The following is a 19,322-nucleotide window of genomic DNA, read 5'->3' on the forward strand; positions in this document are numbered from 1 at the left end:
GTTTTAAATTCTTAGTGACTAATAAAAGTGGCTTTTCATTATAGAACTGGAACTATCTAGAAATGCACATGATGAATTTTTTGTATCCAGGATATCTGAAATATTATATCTTATGTCATGGCACAATTGAACAATCTGAACTCAAATGTTCATATGTGAATAACGATTATAACCATTTTTACATTTGCAAAAACCTTAATCAGGCTATCCACATAGGTACAGTTGGTTCCCCAAATATGAATTATATAAAATCTTAAGGAAGAACAGTATCCAGTTGCATATACATTCCATTTCTTTAAAGAGAGATTTGGCATTTTTAGGCTTCCTCCCCTAAGTCACAGAGCTATTTGCAAAGGCCAATGTTATACAATGCTGAAGACCATGGACAGATACCGTTCATATGATACCTGAATACAGCCATCCTGATCCCTATCACAATGTCTGCATATATCTGTCAAACTCTGCAAGAGGATGCATCCCTGGATGAAGTCATCAAATGCAATCTGCGCCCACACTTGTCTGTCAAACTTTCAAATGAAGATGTTGTGAAACTGGTCAGTGAGTCAGTACCCTGAGAGAGCTAACTTTAACTCACTCTTGTCAGTCATCTCAGACTTGACCCTGTCATAGGTGTTGAAGAAGTTTTGCAGTCTGTGATGTACTTCCAGGTGCCACTGAACTTGCTGAAGTTCATGCCAGCCTTGCTCTCTCAGTCAAACATAGATATGACTGACCTGGCAGTCACTGGATTCAATGGAGTCCATGTGCCCTAGGACAGTGCTTGCTGAAGCTCATTGTCTGATACCTCTTGGCTCCTGTCTTTATCTACCCTCTGGAAAATGCTCCATGAAACCTCTGTTATGGCAGTATCCCACCTCTGGCAGGGCCAGGAGGGAAAATGGTAGGGCTAAGTGGTCATGGACCCAGACAAGGTGAGGCTGAGGTGCAGAGGAGAATCTTTATATATTTTAAATACTAACCCTATATTGGATGTATCATATGCAAATACCTTCTCCCATTCAGTAGGTTGTCATTTTGTTTTGCTGATTGTTTCCTTTGCTGTACAGAAGCTTTTTATTTTGATGTAGTTCCAATAATTTATTTTTGCTTTTGTTTCTCTTGCCTCAGGAGACATATCTAGAAAAATGTTTCCACTGCCAGTGTAAGAGAAATTACTACCTGTGTCCTCTTCTGAGATTCTCTATGGATTCAGGTCTCACATTTAAGTCCTTAATCCATTTTGAGTTTATTTTTGTGTAGGACATAAGAAAGTGGTCCAGTTTCATTCTTTTGTGTGTAGCTGTCCAGTTTTCCCAACACCATTTGTTGAAGAGACTGTCTTTTACCCTTTGCACATTCTTTCTTCCTTTGTTGAATATTGACCATATAATTATGGGTTTATTTCTGGGCTCTCTAATCTGTTCCATTGACCTAAGTGTCTATTTTGTGCCACTACCATATTGTTTTGATGACTCCAGCTTTGAAGCATATCTTGAAATCTGGGATTGTGATAACTCCAGTTTTGTTCTTTTTCAAGAGTGCTTTGGCTCTTTGGGGTCTTTGTGGTTCCAAACAAATCTTAGGATTATTTGTTCTAGTTCTATGAAAACTGTTGTTGGTATTTTGATAAAGATTGCATTAAGTCTGTAGATTTCTTTGGGTAGTATGGACACTTTAACAACATTTGTTCTCCCAATCCATGAGCATGGAATAGCTTTCCATTCGTTTGTGTCATGTTCAATTTCTTTCATTAATGTTTTGCAGTTTTCAAAGTATAGATCTTTCATCTCCTATGTTAAGTCTATCCCTTGGTATTTTTAGTGCAATTATAACTGGGATTACTTTCTTAATTTCTCTTTCTGCTGCTTCATTATCAGTGTATAGGAATGCAGTAGATTTGTGGTGGTTAGATGGCTCAGTCAATAAGCGTCTGACTCTTGGTTTTGGCTCAGGTCATGATCTTGGGATCCTGAGGTTGAACCTCGTGTCCGGCTCCATGCTCAGAGTGAGTCTGCTCTAAGGGATTCTTTCCACCTCCCTCTTTCTCCCCCTTTGCTCCTTCCCTTCCGTTCATGCTCTCTTTCTTAATTAACTATATGAAATCTTAAAAACAACGTAATGGATTTCTGTATATTGATTTGGTATCCTGCAACATTACTGAATTTATTTATCAGTTCTACCAATTTTTTTGGTGGAGTCTTTGGTGTTTTCTATACATAGTATCATGTCATCTGCAAATAGTGAATGGTTTTACTTCTTCCTTACCAATTAGGATGACTTTTATTTCTTTTTCTTTTCTGATTGCTGTGGGTAGAACTTCTTCTTCTTCTTCTTTTTAAAGATATATTTATTTATTTGACAGACAAAGAAATCACAAGTAGGCAGAGAGGCAGGCAGAGAGAGGGGGAAGCAGGCTCCCCGCGAGCAGAAAGCCCGATGCGGGGCTCGATCCCAGGACCCTGGGATCATGACCTGAGCTGAAGGCAGAGGCTTTAACCCACTAAGCCACCCAGGCGCCCCATCTGAACTTCTAACTTCTAACACTTCTAACACTATGTTGAGCAACGGGGTGAGAGTGGACATCCTTTTCTTGTTACATATCTTCCTTATATTTGATCTATTCCTTCTACTTTTTCTTTTTTAAAAGCTTTTCTCTGCAACACGTGCCCTCCTTAATACCCACCACCAGGCACGTATTGCATGGAGCACTGGGTGTGGTGCATAAACAATGAATCTTGGAACACTGAAAAAATAAAATTAAATTTAAAAAATGAAAGCTTTTCTCATATTTCCATGTTCTCAGTTAATTCCTTCTTTCTTACTGGTGATGTTGTTCTTATTCATAGCTAATAACAGATCTCACCAATTTTTATCAACTTTTATTTTTTTAATCTTTTATTTGTTTATTGTTTCTACTGGCACTCCCTATAATTTTTATGATTATGATTATTACTAAGGTAGCTGGTTAAGTTTGACCATGTACTGGTTATTAACATTAAAAATTATTTGGAAAATTAGTATGATGCATATGATTATGATGGCTCCCTCCACTGAGAGTGTTGTTGGTGGAACTGTGTCCACCAAAATTTCACATGCTGAAATCCCAACCCCCAGTTCCTCAGAATATTAACTTATTTGAAAATAGGGTTATTGTGGATGTAATTAGTTAAGATGAGGTTATACTGGAATAGGATGGGCCCCTAAAACAATGTGACTGATGTCCTGAGGAAAAGGGGAAATTTGGACACAGATAATGCCCACAGGGAGAATCTCATGAAATGGTTGGAGTTATGTTATCACAAGCAAGGAACTCTCAGAAGCTAGGAGAGAGGTGTTCGCTAGAACTTTCAGAGAGAGCAAGACCCTGTCAACACCTTGATATCGGGATTCGCTTCTCAAACTGTGAGACAAATAAGTTTCTATCGTTCATCTAGTTTCTGGTTCTTTGTCATGGCAATGTCAGGAAACTGATACAGAAGGACTGCTTTGTTTGTGCTTTGGGTAGGGATAAAGAAATCCATGTCTTTGGCTGGTGGGTATACCTTGTGCTTAGGAGCCAATCCTCTTATGGTCACTTAGAATCTCTCTTGTTCTCCTAAGAAACCTAGTAAATGGAGACAGTTCCTGACTCAGCAGTCAAAAACAATAAACAGAGTTTGAGGGCAAAAGAACACATCTATGGAAAGACCCTTCAACTCTGGATTTAGCACTGATTTTTTTTTTTTTTTGATCCATATACTGTCACATTCTACTATCTGTGTTTACTATCTCAGAATATTAGTATGTGGCCCTACCCTGCACTACTCAGTCTGAGTTGAAATATGCTTTCACGGGGATGCCTGGATACATTTATAGTTTAATGAGCCAAATAGCTCAGTTTTCTAAAGATAGGTCAACTGAAAGAAGAGTTCAATACACTCTTTCCAGCCAATTAAATATTTTTGAAAATAGCTCTTTAGTTAGGCAGTTAAACCTAAATTTTCAGAAAGCTAGTGGGTAGGCTTAAAAGCAGATTAATAAAGGAAATAAACCATTAATTATAATTAAAGACTTTATTGATTGAAACTTGACTATATTGTTAACTAACTTAATTTAATTCTAGATTTTATCCTGGCTTGAGCAGAAAGTTTTTTCAAATTGTTCTGACTTTCCCTAGTCATCAGGCTAATTTCTGGATGGCTTTTTCCCTTTCTTTCTTTCTTTCTTGTTGTAAGATTTTATTTATTTATTTTTCAGAGAGAGAGAGAGCGCACAAGCAAGGGGAATGGCAGGCAGAGGGAGAAGTATGCTCCCAACTGAGCAAAGAGCCAGATGTGGGACTTGATCCTAGGACCCTAAGATCACAACCAAACGGAAGGCAGATGTCTACCCAACTTTGCCACCCAGGCATCCCTAGACTGCTTTTTTCCACCTGGCATGCATCATCCATATTCAATCATAAATGTTTATTTGTATAATTCTTAATATAAGACCTTGAAGCAAAAGCAGAAATAATAATGATAGTTCATATCTATAGAATGCCTTATAGTATACAAGGCACTTTATATAATAGAAGCTTTCTTTTTTTTTTTTAAGATTTTATTTATTTATTTGACAGTGAGAGAGAGAGAGAGAGATCACAGAGAGGCAGGCAGAGAGAAAGAGAGGGAAGCAGGCTCCCTGCCGAGCAGAGAGCCCGATGCAGGACTCGATCCCAGGACCCTGAGATCATGACCTGAGCCGAAGGCAGCAGCTTAACCCACTGAACCACCCAGGCGCCCCCATAATAGAAGCTTTCTTAAACCATTGTCATGTATACAATCTACTAGGCGAAGAAAACTTTTCATTTATTTCTGGGACACTGATGACCAGGGATTTGCCAGCCCCTTTTCAACAACCTGGTCACCTTTGAGTCCCACAGTGAAGCAATTTTTACCAAGTTCTGTTTGTCCTTAAAACTGTTTAAGTGAGGAGAACTTGTTACTGTAATTGTGTGTATATTAGTATACCAACCAGTGACATAGGAGTGCAAAAAAGAGAATTTTATCTATAACATCTAAATCAATACTTCAGAAGGACCAAAAGAGACAAATCACATCAAAAATCAATTTGAAGTAGGTTGTGGGACTGACATCATAAAAAAAATTGAGAGACAAATTTATAGAATTCTTTTTTTTTTTTTTTAAGATTTTATTTATTTGACAGAGAACACAAGTAGGCAGAGAGGTGCAGAGAGAGGGAGAAAGAGAGGAGGGGAAGCAGGCTCCCTGTTGAGCAGAGAACCTGACACGGGGCTTGATCTAAGGACCCTGGGATCATGACCAGAGCCAAAGGCAGAGGTGAGCCACCCAGGCGCCCCAGAAGAATTCTAAACAGGTTGCTTTCCAAATGCTCTAAAGTATTACTTTAACTTTAAAGATACACAGTAGAGGGGTGCTTAGGTGTCTCAGTTTGTTGAGCATCTGACTCTTGATTTTGACTCAGGTCATGATCTCGGGGTTGTGGGATCGGGCTCCTTGTGTTGGGCTCTGCTCTGCTTGGGCTTCTCTCTATCCCTCTCCTTCTCTGCTACCCCTCCTCCTGCTCATGTGCTCTCTCTCTTTCTCTCTCTCAAATAAATAAATCTTAAAAAAATATAAAGACACACACTAGAAATAGTAGACAATATACTTTATGAAGGACTGAGGAAGGAAAGAAAACATCAATCACACAGCCATGTTGTGGTTGGCAGAATAATGTCCCCATCCCCAACCTCAAAGATATCCCATCCCAATCCTCAGACCCTGTGGTATGTTATGGCTGAAGGGGCCTTACAGATGTGATTAAATTAAAGATCTTGAGATAGAGATATTATCCTGGTTTATCCAGTTGGATCCAATATAATCCCAAGTGAAAGAAAGATAGTAGAGTCACAGCGAGAGGAGATGTAATGAGAGAAACAGAGGCTGGAGGGGTGATTGCTGGCTTTGAAAATGGGAGGGAACCATGAGCCAAGGAATGCTGGGGAAGTCTAGAATCTAGAGAAGGCCAGGAACAGATTCTTCCCTGGAGCCTCCATGGGAGGCTGCTATGAAGCTCTGCAGCCCTACAGACCCCTTTAGCCCATTGAGATCCATTTTGGATTCTGACCTCCAGAATTATAGGATAATAATTTTTTATCATTTTAAGCCAATGTGCATTCACATTTTTTTTTTTTGGAGTTTATCTACATATGAAGAATAAGAATACACTCATGTTTAAAATTAAAATAAAATTATTGTGAATATTGTGATATGTATATATCATTTTTTAAGCCAATTTCCAATTTACCTAACTTTTAATTAATTGACCACCACAGGCTCCAATATTTTTGGAAGAGAGGACTATTATTCTATGTAGACTCTCCTTTTATCTACAGGAGATTTGTGAAGTCCATGTCACAATTGCATTCAAAGTTCTTGTTTTGTCTCTGTCTCTGGCTTTATGATTGAGGTGGAGGAAGTCAATTCATTTCCTTCTTATTTTCATTTATGAAAACTGGGGCTTGGACTTTTACACTCTAACAGTGTATGATTTAAAAATTTTCATCAAATAATCTCACTTATCTTCTCTCACCTGTTTAATTTGTAGCCGAAACCCTTGGGTTTATCTGTGCTTTAGCTCTGATTTAACTTGAAATTAAAGTCCGTGTGCTTCACAGCTGCTGGCTGCCCTTAACCAGGGACTGACGATTGAAATATTTGAAGAACACTGGAGTCAAGAGACTAGGATTTCAGATCTGATTGACACTAACTAGCTGGGTGTCCTTTGACAAATCTTTTAATCTCTCTGGGCCTTAGTTTTCTCATTTATAAATTATGAAGTTGGAGTCAATAATTTTTAAGGTCCTTTTTAGCTTTACAATTCTATGACTCCATAATTTTAATCCTAGGAAAATTCAGCTCTAAGGATTGCTGAATTTCTCTTCAAGGTAGGAAGAAAGATACTGCGGGTTAGAGGATATCCATGCATGTTCCTGTATATTCATTCCTATGAATATCTTTTCTAAGAAGTTGAAAACATCTGCGTAAATCCTATAGTATACTTAATTCCTCCTCTTATCATACAAACCTTAACCTACACTTAAACACAAATGCCTTTTGTTGGGATGACCTTGTCTCAGCCATGGATCTAGCCTATTCTGCAAGACATAGCCATTTGCCACTCTGTTATGGATATTGACCTGAGTACTAGAAAAGCTCCAGCATCTCACACAGGAGGAATCAGATTTGAAGACAGATCAATTATAATATCACCTCATAAGTGCTATGATGGGGTAGAACAAAATGCAGAATATGGGTCAGGGAAGGAGTGGTTCACCTCACCTTGTCTGTAGTTGTGACAAAGGCTTTTGAACCTTTTTGAGCAAAGGCTATTAGATCCATGAGATGCATCCTGAACCTTCTAAAAAGCAAGTTTTGGGATAGGGGTGTTATTTCAGGCACAGAAAATGCCCTGTTCCAAATGGAGGGGTGTGAAAGGCATGGCATATTTGAAGCAAGGTGAAATTTTCATCATGTTTAAATATAGACCAAGTGTGATGAAGGACAGGGCAAGTTCATGGAAGATAAGACAGAAAGAGTGCAAGCCATTTTACACCAAGCTAGAGGCAACAAGGAATCATAAGTGTCTTCATGGTGAAATGACATGATCAGATGTTATTTTTAAAGGGTTAATTCTAGCATGTATTGGGAATGTGTAGAACGAATGTGGAAAGTTTTGTAGAAGGAAAGGGGAGAGGAAGCTTCAACAGCTAGTGAGCACTGAATTAGAGCAATGGTATCCAGCAGCCATTTCAGAAAAAGAATCCATTGGCTTTTATAAATGTGCATTCTTTCCCAAAGCACTGCCCTCTACCCCAGCAGGGGCTTGCAAGTCACAGACCACTTCTTGGTTTCTTCTCCAGAGTGTTCATGGAGGATATTTTATAATTCAGAGCTCTTGACCATCAACACAACACAAAAATGTCATATTTGAAAAACACATGTAAACAGAATTTACAAGGATCAATGGATTATAAAGTGTGTTTCTTATCCCCTCTCAGGGCTATGAATACATTGTGAAATCTAGGGCAGTTAAATACTGTATTTAAATTCGGATGTGATATTTACATATGTTACTTATTCTTTTTATAAAGATCTGCCCTAGTGAAATTTAATCAGCCTTTGCAAGTTTATATACTATGTCTGTTGGAAGAATAGTTTAAATTAAGTTGTTTTAATCTGACTAAATTATCCAACCAACCTTACCGACAGAAGGATGTATTAGGACCAGGTTTCACTACAAGTGACAGAAAATTCAAGTAACAATGTCTAAAAAAGACAGAATTTTGTCTCATGGATAAATAAATATGATATGTAGCACAGAGCTGGGAGTATCAGAAACTGAGGTTCTTTCTATCTTATTGCTCTGCCATCCTTAGTCCATGATGTCCACTACATGATTCAAGATGGCTGCCAGAGCTCCAAGCATCATTTTTCCCTTTGTCAGTAAGAAGGAGGAAATATGACTGTAGACAGTCATACCTATTTAAGGACTTCTCAGATTTCATGCATGATACTCCTGCTTATATACAATCAGGCAGAATATATTTACATGGCAGCAAGTTAGCTGAAAAATATAGTCATTATTCCAGATCACATTATTTTGACTAATAACTGTAGAGTGTATAACTGAGGAAAATGAGTCTATAACTAAGGAAGACGAGTCTATAAATAAGGACGAAGTACATATTTGTGTTAAATTCAACTTGCATTGCAAATAATCTGCTCATCCTTACCCCAGAAGAAATGTGTAAAAACCAGAACTGTGTAATGTGAAAGGGAAGCTAGGAGAAAGAAAAATCTCATTGACATCAGTGTTCACATTCTGTAAGTAATGTCTATTTATTGAAGGTGTATATGGGCTAGAAGTTAGTGTTTTATAGGTGGAAGAGACATAATTCTCGCCCTTGTAGAGTACATAAACATATTATATCAAATTTCGGTCCCAGAACGACAACACAATAACCCCCCCCGTTATGAAGAAATGTTGGAGCCTCTAGTCAATAGGAGAACAGTAACATTTCTGTATGGTTCATATGAAGCCATGTCCTCAAGAAAAGAAGACAAACCTATGAGGAAACTATAGAAAAGCCAAACCTGGAAGCTAAAACCTGAAAACAGGACTGATGCTTATACAGGGTCATGCCTTCTAGGAAACCTAAATAAAAGTATGTTGGTCATGAATGATGAGGGTTCAACACTAGATATATAAGGAAGTTACTCAAGGAGCTGAAGGGGAGCCTGCTATTATTTTTTTGAAAAAGAGAAGAGAGGAGAATTAAATAAGAAATGCAGAAATACATCTTGTTTCCTGTATTCCTGAAGAGTCCTGTATAATTCGGCTCTATTTTAATAACCTAAGAGGTTATTTGTTGTCAAGAATCTCCTAGTAAATATTATAGCGTATTGCTAGGAGAGCAAAAGCTCCCCAGCCATATCGGCCTTCATTTAAAAACAAAATTAATTTGACTTTCCCATTCATGATTAAGTTTACTGAAAGGGAGGCTTTCCCATTTTGCAACGTAATGGGGGAGTCGATTTTTTTTTTCCCACAAAGTCAGGATTTACATCATCAGTGAAGAGGAAAGGAGATACAATCGCTGATGCTCCTACTCATTTGGCAGTTTTAGCCATTTTTTTGGTAGTGAGGGTATTTTTTCTTCCCTCTAGATCTGATTAATCTGTTTTACAAACTTTTATTCACTCTCACCTCCCCCTCCCCACTCCTCCCTTTGCCAATGTCCCTTTACCTGTGGCATTTTACACTGGAGGAGAGCTGCTAATGGTTGACAACAAAAGGAAGGCTAATCACACCAATTAAGAGGTGTGAATGTCACCCGTTACCTACCAGCTTTGTTACTGAATATGCTAATTACTAATTGTACAGGTGCAGACTTTTAAGTTTACAAGGTTAACACTGATGCACAGCTTTGTTTTGGCTGTTTGTTTAAATATTGAAAAATCATGGGTATAGGGCCGGTCTATGTTGAAGAATGAACAGATGTCATTGCTGTACTTTCTCAGACAGAAAATCTTTAGACTGACTTAAAGCAGTAAAAGTGACCTTCCTAAGAACTGATTCTCTGTGGTCAGTCTATCAAAGAGCAGGTGCTTTTGGTTCCCTTGTTCTCATGGAAGAGCAGGGAACTTGCCTTCAAGCCGCAGGACCATGGAACTCTATTGGAAGGTCAGTTGAAAACATTGTACTGGAAACATGTAGAGTTCATTAAGAGGAAATCCTGTACAAGGGCTTTTGGTAAGCCCAAAGTTGCTATATATGAATCTTTCTGAAAGCTTTACTCATTCATTGAGTCAGTGTTATAGGTATTTCTTACAGACTTCTTCTTTAAAAAAAAGTTTTAACTAATAAAACACCTGGATGAAGGAATCTGTTTCAGAATCATATACCATCAATTTGATAGGAACCAAGAGATCACCCTGACTAGCCTCTAATTAAGGAAAATAACAGAAATTCAGTTTATGGGGAGGACAACTGAGGTCTAAGTGTTACATGACTGCCTAGGTCCATTAAATCAAGACTAACCTCAGTTTGCAAAGTGAGATAGATTTTTGGGAAGAGCTAACCTTCAATTGTTCTCTAGCAGAATGAGTAATTCCTGAGGAGCTGGTAATTTTTAGCTTGTCCTCAAGCCTACTGAAATATCTTTGCTCTTTCCATGCATCTGTAAGAGCAACTGTTGTTTTCAGTCATTCAACGGGAAAGTGTGCGGTAAGGGCCTCTTCTATTTTTGTGGTAGACTCCACAACAAATAAAGAACGTCTCTCTGGCTCCTTGGAACCCAAACTGCAAGGTTTTGAGAACTGCTGTGCAGTGGCAAAACTAGTTGCTTGATTTGGGACCAGTGCCCAGACCACATTTAAGGGAGTTGACCCAGGTCCTGGGTGACCAATGATCCCTTTGCTCTTGGTCATGATGTGCCTCTCTAGTTAACTACCTTACCACGTCGGGTAAAGTGGAGTTAAGAGTAGCAGAATGCCTAGGAGTATGGGCTGCCCTTCTCTGTGAACACAAGGGATAAATCTAACCTTTTATCCATGATTCAACAAGCAAATACACTCTAAATTTTTAGCATGTGCCTGGCTCATTGTAAATGCTCAAAAATGGTAGTCATTATTCTTAGCATATGGGGACATATGCATCTTATATTTAATAACCATAAATAACTAGCATTTGCATTGGACTTTAACCTTTTCTTTTCATGGAGCTGGGACTCTTTCCTTCCCTTCATTTTGCATTTAAAATTCATTTTTAGGTTCTGGTTGTTTTGCAAGGACATGAAATGTTTAGTATTGAAAACTGTAAAAATATATGTCTTATAATAAAAAAAACGATAGTTCTACCTCTCAGAGAAAACTATTATTAACATTTGGGTATGTAACTTTAAGCACTATATTCTATACATGCATAAACCTTTAAAAATTTAAAGTGGGAATTGATTATGCAAGTTGGTTTAGAAGCTACATTTTCATTTGTATTTAAAACAGCTTTCTTTAAAAATATGTATTTATTTTCATTGCAGTCTTTGTTAGCTGAATTATATTCCTTTGTGTGGATTTTCCATAATTTGACAAATTTTCTGTATTTACATATATTAGTTGTTTCTAATTTTTCATAACTATAAGATGCTATAATGAGTAGTATCCTTGTGGCTAAGCAGGATTTTGGGGTTAATATACACATATTAGTATCTTTTGTTGCATAACAAATTATCTCAAACTTAGCTTAAAACAACACACTTTCATGATTGCAATTGCTGTGAGTCAAGATTCTGGATGCCACTTATCTGATCCATCATTAAGGCACCAATCAAGGTGCCAGTCACCAATGGGGATTGTGATCTCACTTGAAGCCATATGGGAGGCATCCACATGCAAATGAACTCTGGTTGTTAGAAGAATCCATTTCCTTGTAGCAGAAGGACCAAAAGCCCTTGTTTGCTATAGGCTAGAGGGTGCGGTGCCTTCACCTCCTAGAGGTAGCTGAAAGTTCACTGCCAGGTGGCCTCCTAACAGAGGCTGCTCCAACATGGTAGTTTGCTACTTCAAGCCAACAAGAGAAACATACCCCAGGAAGACAAGTGTTAAAATCTTATGTAACATAATCATGTAATCATGTGTATCTCCCCCCCCTCCCCCGCCCCGTCCTTTCTGTATTCATTCTATTGGCTGGCATAAGTTACAGATCCCATGATACTGCAGGGGAGGGCATGACATAAGGACATGAACACCCAGAAGCAGGGTCATGGGGGCCATTCTAACTATCTGTCCACAATAATACATGTTTAAAACTTTTGATGAATATAACCAAACTGCAAATGTATCTCTATTACCACAGAATTAGTGTGACCTTTTCCCTATAAATTGACTAATTTGAAAAATAAATTACCATTTTTATTTAACATATTTGTTTATAATTGAAAATAAGTGTATATTCCCATGTTCCTTGGTTATGTGTACATTTCTCTTTTGAGAATTGCCTTACATGTCCCCTGGATAGAGTATTAGCATTTTTTATTGTTACATTTTTTGCCAGCATTTTTCTCCCATATGTCTGTTGGTCTTTGTGGTTTTTATTTTTTTTGGAGGAAATATTTAGGAATATGACTTATTTTATCTTATAGTCAATCAGACATTCTTTACCTTATTGGTAGTCTCATTACCATCATCAAGAGTGTTTTCCTGCGCCAGGATTACATAAATATTCCAAAAATATTTCTTAAAAAAAAATTTAATAAGGTGGGGCGCCTGGGTGGCTCAGTGGGTTAAGCCGCTGCCTTTGGCTCAGGTCGTGATCTCAGGGTCTTAGAATCGAGCCCCGCATCGGGCTCTCTGCTCAGCGGGGAGCCTGCTTCCTCCTCTCTCTCTGCTTGCCTCTCTGCCTAGTTGTGATCTCTCTCTGTCAAATAAATAAATAAAATCTTTAAAAAAAATTTTAATAAGGTAATCTGATTATTTTTCATTTACACTTAATTTATCTGATATTGATTTGTTATATAATAGGAAATAGGTTTATTATTATTATTATTGTTATTTGCCACAAATCATAGGTAAATTTCTAGAAACTCATTAAGTCTAAAAATCCTGAGGGACCGTAAGCTTAAAGAATTTTTAGCATCAGGAGGGGCATCTAGAACAGATATTTATTTAGAAAATGGGAGCTGAAATAACTCCTTGTGGTAGCTGTCTTCTATATATACTTTAAGGTCCCTATAGTACACCATGAGTTTACTTTTTGTCTGTGAACGTAGCAGAAAGATGCTGCAATAAATCCCAGGGTAAATACTGTGAGGTCAACGTGAAAAAGTATGGAAGAACATCCACTGGTCCTTGCTTTCCTCGTGTGGCAGAATCTGCTAACTGTTCTGCAAAACAAACTCTCCCCTTCTTCCTCTTAATAATAAAACCTCTTGAGTTGTAACAGGACTCACGAACATCCGTTTACAGTTCACATTTCCCAACTTCCTTTGCGGCCACTCATGGCCATATGATGATTAGGCCAATGGGATGCAAGTGAAAGTGATGTGTACAATTTCCTGGTCACATACTTAAAGAGACTTTTTCTTGACTCTTTTCCTTTTCTTGCTGGAACGTGCATGTGCAAGAGATTCAGCTTTGTCCATAAAGACAAAGGCAATCCTGCAGGCTGTGGTTCCCAACGTGTGGTCTCCAAAACGTCAGCATCAATATCTCATAAGAACTTGTTAGAAATGCAGAGTCTTGGATCCCACCCTGACCAATGAATCAGAAACTTTGGAGTGGGCTCAGAAAGCCCTCCAGGTGATTCTGATGCCCTAAAGCAGGGACTGACAAACTATGGCCATGGGCCAAAATCACTGGGGGGCCTGATTTTGTACAGCTGGTGAGCTAAGAATGGTTTCCATGTTTTTAAAGAGTTGCCACAACAACAACAAATAAAAACAAAGAATATTTAATTGACACTCTCTGTGGGCTGCAAAGATGAAGATATTCGTTATGTGGGCCTTTACAGAAAAACTTCACCAACCTCTGCATTGAAGTTTGAGAACTCTTGCCACAGGAACTGCTAAATCAATGAGATAGAAGGAACTTGGATTCGGTAATTTTGTGGAGCACACTTTGTAGCACACTTTGTCAATCTGGCCGGCTCATCTCAGGACTGCTCAGCAGAGGAAAAATAAACTCTGGCATATGTAAGCCATAATTATGTGAGGTCTCATTGCTACAGCGACTGAGCCCTTACCCTAACTAATGGAATAGGTTAGAAGAAGCTGCTAGGTAATATGATGATCTCTCCACACCACTGTTAGCCAGTGGTCTGCTATTTGCTTTTAATGTCCTACATCACATCTTTCCTGGTGGCTCTTTTTATAGATTCAGATGTTGGGTTCACCTAGCAATCTTCCACATAACTTGAGTCCCAGGGGCTTCAGAAAAATTCACCGTCAAGTTCAATCTGCCTGGATGATGACACAAATGTTTTCCCTTGAAATCATTTCTTCAGAATAATCAGTAACTTCATAATCAGCAATCTTGTGCTTACATATCCCTATACCGGTATATCGGTTTAGAATGCTTGGTGTGTCTGCACTGACCAAACCATCATGACCCCTTCTCTGGCTGATGCAAACAGACTCACCCTTGTTAGAAAAAATACATGGAGTGGCATTAGCTTTTAATAGGTAGGATTTAATGGTGATATCTGCAGCTGTTGGCTGTGGGATTTCTTTTTAAGAGGACAGTTATGATTTAGGCCAGACACATAAGACTATTGCAATTAGAGAGGTAACTAAAAAGGCGTAAATGACCTTGTAAGGAGAGGGGTCTGTATTCCCAGCGGTGCTGGGACGCTAAAGCGTCCTGTCTAGATCAGGAGACGGTACAAGGGAGCCTCTGCCTCAGGAAGCATACCAGAGGGGAAGGAAGGGAAAGAGCGTGTTGAATTACAAAGTTCAGTGGGCAAATACAGCTCTTCTCTGTCTCTCTGGAAATGTATAAGCTAACCAGCAAGCCAGGTGGTAAAGCCCGATACCCGGCGGGAGCGATGGGTCCCAAGGTAAGGCGCCGCGCACAGAAGCAGAGCTCAGGTTTGGGGCCATCCGTCGGGCGCAGAGGAAGAGGCTGGGTTTGCAGGGAGAGGCAATGGCTTCGCAGCACTTCATAAGCGTAGTTGTGACCACAGGCTCGCTCGTGTCATTTTGTGTGCAGTAATGAAGCCTGACGAGAGGTCTCCTGCTTGCCGATAGCCGGCTGTTGTCCTAAAAATGCAAACCATCGCCTCAGGCCATGGAATCGGGAACAGGCAGAGGACAGAGGCTCCGGCTGGGCGCCCCACTGCTAGCTCTCCCTTCAGCACTCCCGACTTGGACAGAGAAAGCTGGTCTTTACCCTTGTACATAAGGACACAGAAGAAAGGGATTTTTTTTTTAAGGTGTCCCAGAGGCCGATGGTTTTAATCCTGACTTTTTGCTGAGCAGATATTAAAGATGGGGGAGGGGGATGTCTACGACCAATCCTCGCGTCCCCGTGTGTTTTCTCATGCAAAATAAGCTTTTTGAACTTGAAAGCTGCATTTTCGCCTAGTTCCCCAGTGCGCCCCGCACTCCCCCTCCCAGTCCCCCTTCCACCTCTATCCTCTTTGTTTTCTCCATAGAGTGGGCAAGTCAGTTGGAGCCTCCCCCGGCAAGTCTTTTAACGATGGCTCATAAATAATCGATGGGCCTGGCGAACGCAGGAGTTCAGAGCTCCGGGGCGAGCCAGCCGCAGACCCCGCGCTCACAACAGAAACCCCGGCCTGGAGGAAGCCCCTGGGCCTGGGCCGAAGCCCCGCGCGGCAGGGCGCTGCTCTGGGGGCTGCACGGAGGCCCCCAGAGCAGCGGAAATCAGGGCCGGGCCCTGAGCTTCTGGCCTGGGCCGGGGTTTAGCCCTTTCTGCAGTGTTTGTTTGTTGTCTGTTTTTGTTTTGAAATGCTGCCTTCCCGCTCCCCCAGCAAGCTGCTGGTCCTAAGGTGGCAAACACTTCCTTGACTTGGGGAAAGGCAAGTTTTGAGTCATAACTTGTCCCCCCATTGGCTCTGAGGGTCTTTGTAGCCCACTGCTCACATTTCAGAAATCCTCCTCCTTGCTCTTGTCAGTCTCCTTGGAAGCAAACCCCAAAGCTGGAAGGGAAAAAAAAACAAAAAAACAAAAAACAAAAACCCGCATGCTGTTTCCTTGTGTTTTTAGGCATCTATTATTTTGATGGAATTCTTGACAGACAACAAAAGATTTAAAAAAAACTGTCGATTTTTGCTGTCAAGGAAACAAGCTGTTCTAGCCATTTAAGGATCCCTTGGTAAACCTGTGGAAACTTTATTAAGAATTGGTGAATATAGTCAGTCTCTCACAGAATTCACCTGGAGTAGTTTCTAGAGCTAAAATATGCCACAGCAGAGTTTAAATCCCTGATAGTGAATCCCATCTCCCTTGAATGACTTTGGTGTTCTGACAGGCCTGGTGGAAGGGGCTGACCCAGGCTGGGCTTTCCCACTGAGGAGCCCATAGTGATGCACCAGCACCTCACACCTGTGTAGCACTTTCTGGTTGGAGAGGCTTCAGATGAACTACTAAAATCGCTCCCCCATAACCCAGCAGTAGGTGCAGATCAGGTGGGGGCACAGGGAAGTTATGCACAGACCGCCCACCTGCTGCCCCGGGGAGGAGTCTTCCTTTGCACCTTTTTCTCCTTCTAAACTATTACTTATCTGTTCATTGCTTTCCTTAAAATTCTGCCTGCCAGGGAAATTGGGCAGGTAGTCCGGGTCATTCTCCATCTGTTTATATCCCTATGGCCTCTACCTCTTCTTGGTGAAGAGCCAGTGTATCCCATGAACCACTCTGATTTCAGTATGACTTAATCAACTTGAATTGTGACTACGTTGGTAGCTCTCTGTGGTTTGCACAGCGCTCTTATTTATTTATTTATTTATTTATTTATTTATTTATTTTTAAAAGATTTTATTTATTTGACAGACAGAGATCATAAGTAGGCAGAGAGGCAGGCAGAGAGAGAGGGAAGCAGGCTCCCCACTGAGGAGAGAGCCCGATGCGGGGCTCTATTCCAGGACCCTGGGACCATGACCTGAGCGAAAAGCAGAAGCTTTAACCCACTGAGCCACCCAGGCGCCCCTGCACAGTGCTTTTAAAGTGGTTCTCTTAATAGGCCCTGACAAAGGTAATATCTGGACCCACAAATGGAGGCCACCCCAGTAGCCCGGCCCATGTCACAAATCTAAACTCCGGCCAGCCTAAACTTAGTGGTAACATTTCACTGTCAGGGAAACCTACCACCCACCAGTTGCAATCCTCCAACTCAGCTCTTGCTAGCTTAACTTACCCTAGAAAAAAGGCCCTGCTAGCCCAATAATGAATTCCCTGGCCTCCTTGTCAGTCATGCCTTGTATCCATGCTGCTGCTTCTAACACTCAGTGAAACTTGCTTTTGCCCAAAATCCCTCTGCTTGTGAGGCAATGGACTCCTCCAATCTGTGGTGTATTGTTGTCCCCTGAATAAAGGGTATCAGGCTTGTTATTAAATCACATGACTTTCATCATTCGACGAACTTCACGGCAAACCTGTGAAGTAGGGATTTTTCACCTCATTCTCAGGTAAGGCAGCTCAAGCAAGGTCAGACTTTGTTTTTGGCCCTTGGTCCTGCTGCTAGCCCAGTCGTACCCAGGCACCTGCTTGGCAACTAGGGTATGTTCAAAGATGCAAAAGCTTATCCTCTATTTCTGGGAAGCCTGTAAACCAGCAGTTAAGCTGTGGTATGTACACAAAAAATCGTAACTGAAGACAGAATTGTATTCCTCTGAAAAGAATATGAGCAAAGTACTGTATCATCTCTGAGTAGGGGCAGAGTCCCTTTTTTTTTTTAATACTATTTATTTATTTGAAAGAGAAAGTGAGGGGAGGGAGAAGCAGAAGGGGAGGGAGACGTAGACTCCCTGCTGAGCAGGAAGCCCAACGTGGGGCTAGCTCCCAAGACCCTGGGATCTTGACCTGAGCCAAAGGAGGACATTTAACCAACTAAGCCACCCAGGTGCCCTGGGAGAGATTCCTTTTAATGGAGAGAACATGTAGAGTGGTTGGTTAAAGTCATGGTCCTTGTGACCACAGGGAATTGGACTGAATCGGCTTCACTATTTGCTGGGTGTTGACATGGGACAGATTATTTAACCTCTGTAAGTTTTAGATTCCTCATCTGTAAAACTAGGTTAGTTATACTTACTGCATTTCATGGGGATTAAATGAGGTAATCCATGCAACTCCCTGGTCCAAGTGCAGAGTGAAGACTCGATAAATGGTGGCAATTATTGGAATACTCTGTATGCTTGGGATTTTGACAGCTCGAGATGGGGCAGATGATGACATTTCTTTCTTTTCTTTTCTTTTCTTTTTTTTTCTAAGTGTGATGGAAGGAATTTTAAGAAGGGGTGAGCAGGTTGTATTTACATTTTATATAAATCACTTTCTGACATTTTCTGCTTCATAGTCCTAAAATTGCACTGTGTGGTACAAGTCCCTCAAAAAGAAGGTAATTACCAACATAGTTTACCATTTGATCAGTACTTTACAAAGCACTCCCAGCCCTTCTCTACAACAGTTTAGATAGAGAGTGTTTTCTCCTACTTACAGAGGAGAAAATAGGAGGCCCAGAGGTAAAACAACTTGGTTTGGGTCACATCTAGCCAGACCAGATTCCTTCTTTTTTCTGATTCTTGCTCAAGACTTCTTTCCTTGACACCAATCTGTGTCTACGACTCTTACTTTTGCCTGGCACTTAACTGTCTACTAGGCATTGCTTTGAGCACATTATACCTTTTAAGTCAATTCACCTGTACTGCATGTCTTCGAAGCAGGTACTTTCATTATCCTACTGATAAAGGAATTGAGGACAGAGAAGGCAAGTGACTTGCCCAAGGTTTCATAGTATATGCTGGACATCTGCTTGGAATTATTCCCACGAAATTGTGCATCTCCTAGTTGTATGCTCTTTGACCTCCAGTTTCTCTTCTGTGATGCTTTCTATCTTATTCCAACAAGAATAAGAACTAACCTGAGGTGAACAGGTCATCACTAGGTGGTTACAATACCAGGGAACTCATCTCAGCCAAGAGATGTGGGCAGTGAGTATCTGAGTTGCTCTGTTGCCCACCTTCCAGGCTCCCTTTGACCAGGACAGATGTGTTTTGGTTGAGAGGCTGTACAAGTAAAGGTACTGGGGTGGCTAGGGTGGGGAGAACAT

At 40.4% G+C, this 19,322-nt stretch overlaps 1 pseudogene; it reads right to left on the reverse strand.

Moving 5' to 3' along the window:
* Window positions 1-362: 362 nt before the first annotated feature.
* LOC123946782 lies at window positions 363-15,610 on the reverse strand (annotated as a pseudogene).
* Between the last annotated feature and the right edge of the window lie 3,712 nt (window positions 15,611-19,322).

The sequence above is a fragment of the Meles meles genome, chromosome 1 (assembly GCF_922984935.1).
Source record: "Meles meles chromosome 1, mMelMel3.1 paternal haplotype, whole genome shotgun sequence".
NCBI classification, from domain to species: domain Eukaryota; kingdom Metazoa; phylum Chordata; class Mammalia; order Carnivora; family Mustelidae; genus Meles; species Meles meles.